This window comes from Schistocerca piceifrons, chromosome 8 (assembly GCF_021461385.2).
Source record: "Schistocerca piceifrons isolate TAMUIC-IGC-003096 chromosome 8, iqSchPice1.1, whole genome shotgun sequence".
Taxonomy (NCBI): Eukaryota; Metazoa; Arthropoda; class Insecta; order Orthoptera; family Acrididae; genus Schistocerca; species Schistocerca piceifrons.
Genome location: NC_060145.1, coordinates 401264017 through 401271196, shown reverse-complemented (window position 1 = coordinate 401271196; position 7180 = coordinate 401264017). Strand labels below are relative to the sequence as shown.

The following is a 7180-nucleotide window of genomic DNA, read 5'->3' as shown; positions in this document are numbered from 1 at the left end:
CATATTTCAAAGACATGAGTGCATGTATTAATATCTCTTCTCACCAATTTATCTTTGATTTATTTTTTGGTATGATTTTCATTTATGACGACGCAGTTGCGCACAATGCTCCGTTTGAATAAGTTACGACCAGAGATTTTAACCAGGCTGTGATTGCTATCCCTGCAAGGCGCCTACGTTCGTCTGCCATGCGAAATTGTGAATCTGAAAAAAATAGAAACTCGACATCTTGTAGTAAGTAAATTTCTGTAGCTGCGCTATTAAAAAATAAAAACATCTGACTTATAAGTATTGTTATTCAAAAGAGTTAATTAAGGTTAATCAACTTTAAAACATGTAAGAGGTTTCAGCTCCACTTTCCAGAGGCAGGCAGCATCACTTCCCGATCGCAAGAAGTAACAACTAAGTTTTTTAGACTTTAATGTCAATGGACAGCTTTGGGGATAAGCGGCAGTTATGACATGTGTCCAACCACCAGTCTTCAGATATACTGTCTGGAAACATAGGGAGAATGTAATTATTGAAGTGACTCATATGTTTTATTATCGTAGCAACAACAAGAAAATTTCTTTTTCGTGTAATCAAAAATAGAATTCTAAAATTGAGAATGAGAAGAATCTGTGGAAAGACAGAGAGATATCGAACTTGATGAAGATGAGCTCCCGTACTCCGAGGAGCGTAGGGGACGATGCGGGAGACCCGCACCGCCGTACTAGGCAAGGTCCTAGCGGAGGTGGTTTGCCATTGCCTTCCTCCGACCGTAATGAGGATGATCGATGATGATGAAGACGACACAACAACACCCAGTCATCTCGAGGCAGGGAAAATCCCTGACCCCGCCGGGAATCGAACCCCGGACCCCATGCGCTGGAAGCGAGAACGCTACGGCAAGACCACGAGCTGCGGAAAAATGTGGAACGATTCACGATTTTGCGTGTCATCCTTGCGCAGGGGCCATGCTAACTTACCAGATCAAAAATGAGACGAAAATTGGACCAAATAGCGTTAGCGAAAAAGCACACAAGCTGACAACTTTAATTTGAAGTGGTTTCTGTATCCGTAAATTTGCTGAGTATTTAGTGCTTAACACTTGAGATTGTTTCAATCTCGAGTAGTAGCTCTTTTGTAATGACCATTAAATTAAATATAGTGTAGAGCATTGTTGTATATGGAAGCAAAGCTTCAAAAGTTGCTTTTAGTGAATGCAACTGTGTAATTTTTTGTTGTTTTTTCGGGAGCAAATATTTATATACGTTCAGTGTTAACAGTTTCACTGTATACCAACAACAATTTTTTTGTACAAGAAGTTGACTTTGTCACTATGATAAATGAGCTACGCGTCAAAATTTCTGAACTTTCTATGAATGTAGGACTGATCAGCGTTATAACTCAGGACATCAATCAAATTAATCCAGTCTCTGAGGAAGTTGGTCAAGCAATTTTGGAAGAAATAGGAAGTAAATTAAAAAAATGGTTCAAATGGCTCTGAGCACTATGGGACTCAACTGCTGAGGTCACTAGTCCCCTAGAACTTAGAACTAGTTAAACCTAACTAACCTAAGGACATCACAAACACCCATGCCCGAGGCAGGATTCGAACCTGCGACCGTAGCGGTCTCGCGGTTCCAGACTGCAGCGCCTTTAACCGCACGGCCACTTCGGCCGGCGGGAAGTAAATTAGACAGACTCTATACGGAGGTCAGCAATAAGTTTAAAAAATGGAGCACCATTAAAAATCAGCAGTTACATAAAATCGCTGGTGAGAAGTTCACCTACGTGGATAGAAATCTAAGGACAGAAATGGGATAAGCCAATAGAACAAATTTTTAAACACTGTTGTGAACGAGAGGCATGTAGATGAAATATTGCCGACAGAGATCGAAGACTTCGAAACTAATTCTGACCCTGAAGAAAAAGAAGAAGACTTCAGAAAAGAGTGGGAGGCGGCGGTGCAAGCTACAAGCATGTAGGAAATGGATGTTAAGTGCAGAAACGCCAGCATTTCACCTGTCACTTCCTTCTCACTCTGTGAAATTCCTTTGGTTCCTGTCTGACGAATGTCAACTTCGGCAACTGTTGTTAAGGATACAATGCAATGTTTATTTTGTTTATCGTTGCCATTGCTCTGCTCTGTATCAACACCACGAGCACTGTAGCACCACTGTGCGTTACCTGTCGACTAAGCAGTTCAACGACGCTCCATAGCCTCAGGCTGTGCTCACCATTGGATACCTTCAGACCCGCACCCTGTTGCCATTGGCAGCCAGTATTGTAGTTGAGTGGTAGACAATACTTGGGGCGTCGAATGCCGTAAACAACATTGGCGTTTTACGACTTCGCACTCTTGGGTTTTCTTGTAATTAAGATGATCAAAAGTTGCATTGTATGTTAACGTTAGAAAGTACCTAAAATAAATAACAATATAAGAGCTTTATTAAATACTAATACAAACGTGTTTACTTAAATCATATTCTATGCATAATACACATAAGTATCAATATTAAGTATGAGCTTTTTAAAACGAAATAGTTTAAAAAGTAGCTACTCTTATGCACAGTTAACAAACGGAAGTATCAGTGTTTCAAGTGAAATAGTTTATAAAGTTTATACATGTATTCTCAGGTAGCTTGATACACTCATATGCAAGCAAAGGAAATATCACAAACTTTCTACACACATTTTAAATATTTTCGTGGAGCATTGTGAATATTGAGTTTATCACATACTTGTAGGCCACCATTTTTTTTCAGTGTGAAGGGAAAATAATGACAGTTCTTTTTCTCTTCCCTAGCTTGGAACTTCTTTTCTTTTGTTGGATCCCCATCTCTGTGCCATTCAACGAAACTATCTGAAATGGTTTTCTAGTCGTTATCCGGTCAGTCTGGAATTTGTAACATTATATGCATATGTCCTCTGATTACGCTGAGTTTTATTGTCGTTCTGTGTAGTGCCTTAGTACCACTGTTGGGCGCCCTGGAACTCCCAAGTCAAATAGTTCATGTCACCGTGATAAGCTGTGTCCATTTCGGTGTTATGATTTACCCCTTCCTGGACAGAGTCAAAACAACCTTGTTCATTCTCGGACGTGCTGAGAATATCATACATATTTATTTCAGGATCCCTGTCATCGTCTGAATCTGATATGTAATGTTCTTCCGGAACATAGAGATGTCTCAATTATAGTTCTAATCACTCCTGTCGAAGTGCACCATTCTTTTGATGACAGAATGGAGGCTTATACGACCCTATTACACTGTTAGTGGCAAAACTTTCGTGGTATAAGGTCGTTGTTCACGAAACTCTTCTGTATCCCTCCATTAGTAACCATCAACAAATAATGACATATTTGAAAACTAGGGAGTATAGTACAAAAAACTTACTCATTTAAAGCAATATCCGTCTATTTGGCGGAGAAAAAAATCTTAACTTTGCAGTAATAGCCACTTATCAGACAATGTGGCTCACGTGTGTGCGGGAGTAAAATAATGCTGTCGCGAAAATGAAACAATAATGTCCACGTAATACCAAGTTCAGCTCACAAATTAAGCATAGAAAAAATCAGATTAGTTTGACTGTGCAGGTGTGCCAACTATACATTCAGAAGTGTTGTGCTCCCCTATGAGACGGACGTTAGGGACTGAACGTAAGTACGGTTACAATGAATGTAAATTCGAGAGTTAGCGCTTTGCACCACACAGTCGCAGTCGAGGAAGTTCGGAGTGCCCTTTCAAAATGAGTTGGCTCTCTAAGATGTCAGCACGGAGAGTACCTTATTGATGGCGAATCAGACGAGAATAGCAAGTCCACAGAGTAGAAACGAGGCATTTCTTAGAGGAAGGTATGCTCAAGCACTGACAATTTGCAACTCTTTTACCAGGGAAGAAAGATCGGCAACCGATGTGGATTTTGTCAAGTCATTCTGAGACGTGTTACCAAAAATTCAGAACGGCAAACGAACGATGATATTCGCTGGTGGATTTATTTAAGGCAGTGCCACCTTGTGGGCTGCCGAAGCAGCATATCTGTGTAAAACGTTTAAGAATATCGAGTAAACTTTCCTTGGCAAATATTGGTCAAAGAGCATTCAAAAGATTTTGAGAGAATGAATCATGAATCTTTCAGCACCACCACCATCACCGCTACTAGAAATCTTCATCGATATTTTGAGAAATACTTGGACAAGGCCATCTTCTGGGCCCGGGAGATTCACAGACGGATATTCTGCGAATATTAAAAAAAATTATCCATCGGAGCCGGAGAGAGAAACTGGCCATTTTCCCTGAAGATGACATGGAATCTTTTCTGTTATTTGTAGACATATTGGATTTGCTCGAAGAACACAGGACAGCTATTGAAACAACTAATGAATAAGCAACATTCAGGGATCCTTGTGATGTAAAGGATAGGCGCTATGCAATTAAAAAATATTACAGCCAGTACGCACTCTTGGAGCATTTCAACCTATAGCGAGTGTCAAGGCAGATTAATGACGCACAGACATCCTACTGACACAATGGTGATCGGGATTTCACGGACTGCAAGTCCGGCTGAACAGACAAAACGGTAGATATCGACCCATCTTTCAACGCAGACAATGAGAATTTCAGATCTGCAACAGACCTAGCCAGGAGTTAAATCGATGAGAACAGTGTCACTCACTGCAAAGGCTAGGAAATGTGGCGAGAATAGAAGCGTTAAACTGAAATTAGCCGATGAAAAGACGTGGTGTCCTGGCCTCTGGAACATTGCAACCATTCAACACAAGACAAGTTTGTTAAGATATCAGCACGGAGACTTATTGCAAGATGTTTTACACACCGAACTAATGGACTGTTCTACGAAAAAAGTTAAATAATCAGCAACTGAGATGAAGGTCTACAGAACAACGAACATAACAGCCGTTCAGGATACGGACGCAGAACTTTGTATTATGCAGAGTGAAACATACAAATAAATCTATAGATATGTGTATTTAAAGTTGCATAAAATATTTTTGTCTGTCAGTAACGTATCCACTGGGCCTTCACCACCACTCCTCACCCTGCCGGGAGCTGCTGGACGCACAATTCAGTGATCAGCCGGAACATTATGACATATTACCTACTACCGATATAAACCCGTCCAGGCGATAGCAGCGTCACATAGCGAGGAATGACTGCTACTTAGACACATCCACGTGCAGGTAGTATAAGTGAGCGTTCTGTCCGTTTGTAGAACGCTATCTATCACTGAGGAATGATTGTGTTGGCCTGGAGTGTCGGCACGAGCGTTCTGCAAACTGCACGACTTGTCGGGTGTTCTAGGAGCGCAGTGGTGAGTGTCTTCAACACGTGGTGAAACCAAGGTGGAACCACGTCCAGACGTCGTGGCTAACCTTTCTTACAAACGTCAGACGTCGTAGGCTGAGCAGACTGGTAAGACAGGACAGGTGGCAATCTCCGGCGGAACTAACATCAGACTGTGATGTTGGAAACAGTACCAATGTATGTGAACACACAGAGCATCGGGACTGGACTTTGGTGCAGTGTCAGAGCGCTGCAAGGTCTGATGATCTCGATACCTTCTTCATCATGCTGATGGGAGGGCCACTTGACACTTGTATTGCTGACTGGAGACAATCTGACGGCGGTTCCATTACGCTATGGAGAACTTGTGCACCCATAGGTCCAGTGGAGCTCGTGCAAGGCATCATGACGGCCAAGGAGTATCATACACTGGTTGCAGGCCACGTACACCCCTTCATGATGATCGTGTTTCCCTATGGCAGTGGTGTTTTTCAACAAGATAATACGCCATGTCACAAGGCCAAGAGTCTGATTCGAGGAACACGTGGAGAGTTCCTATTGATACGATGTCCCCCTCCCCCCTCCACCCCCCCCAGTGCCGCCCCTCCAACTTGGCAGACCTGAATCCGGTCGCACACATCTGGGATGGGATTGAACGTGGCCTCAGATCTCATCGTCCACCTCCCCGGAATTTACGGGATTAGGTGACTTGTATGCGCAGATGTGGTGTCAACTTCCTCCAGCGACCTACTAAGGTCTCATTGCTTCCTTGCCAAAGGTGGACATACCGGCTGTTAGGTAGATCTCATACAGCCGTACTGTGTCGATAAGTCGCGGTACGTCTTCCGCATGCCATCTTTGTCTCTATCAAACGCGAGCCGTTTTGATGTAAACAAGTGGCAGTGTGAGTTGGACGGCGGCAGGGGGTGGAGCAGGAAGGGTTATTCAGACAAGGCGTGTTGTGATTTGAGCCGTGATATTTCTCTAAGAGACGACTGGATTTCAATATTCGCGTGTTGAAGGATACGTTTTCATCCTGGCGGCTCCGGAGGACATGAGGCGGCCGAAGTTATTCCTACTGCGAAAGTCCGTGATTGCAGCGCCTTGGTTAACATGGAAGCGTGGCGTCTTAGAACTATGGTGAGTTACCTTACTTCTGTTGAGTGGATTTGGGGACAGTGTAAGGTTCGCAAAATGTTCCTTTGTATTCTCTTCCAAAGTGCGGCGCCGTTTGCTTAAGCGCCTTACTCGCCTTCACGGCGATTAGGAGTCAATCTTCTGCTTGCTTATGCCCCGGTCATGAATACGTTGAGCGCAAGTTCAGGGACCCGTACGCGTTTGTGCCAACTACTTATTATACGGGCGTGCATTGTGATTTTCTGTATTTACAACATACTTTGTTTTTACCTTCTTATACATGATAGCTTTCTGAAATTTAAGTTACCTCACTTATTGTTGTGAGTACCTTTGATGTTTGCTAATTATCAATTCTGGGAGAAAAGGACTCCTGCCAATTTCTTGGTATTTGAAGTACTACCTGCTAATGTAATCAAAGTTCATTGCCAACCTTGTGGATCTATTCAAATCTTGTTGATTTTCCGTCCTGCGCGGCGGCCCCTTGCTACCTTCACGCTATCGGGCGTTGTTTTGAAACTGAACTGCGGTTGGCAGGCGAATCTTCGTCGAGATTTTGGTATGTGTTCATAATAAGACCAGGTTGTTTTTTTACTGTTAATAGTGGAGGGCTTGGTTTCTGCCCCTTTATTGATGTGTAGGTGCGTAGTTACGCTGTTAGCCGTATTATGTTCAGTTTCATGACTGGGGGGCGAAGTATCATTTATGATTTAATTATTTGTTGAACTTCAAGATCGTTTTTCTTACCAGGTAATACATAC

At 42.7% G+C, this 7180-nt stretch overlaps 1 pseudogene; it reads right to left on the bottom strand.

The window, feature by feature from the left end:
* Nucleotides 1-906: 906 nt before the first annotated feature.
* On the bottom strand, nt 907-966 carry LOC124712810 (annotated as a pseudogene).
* Between the last annotated feature and the right edge of the window lie 6214 nt (nt 967-7180).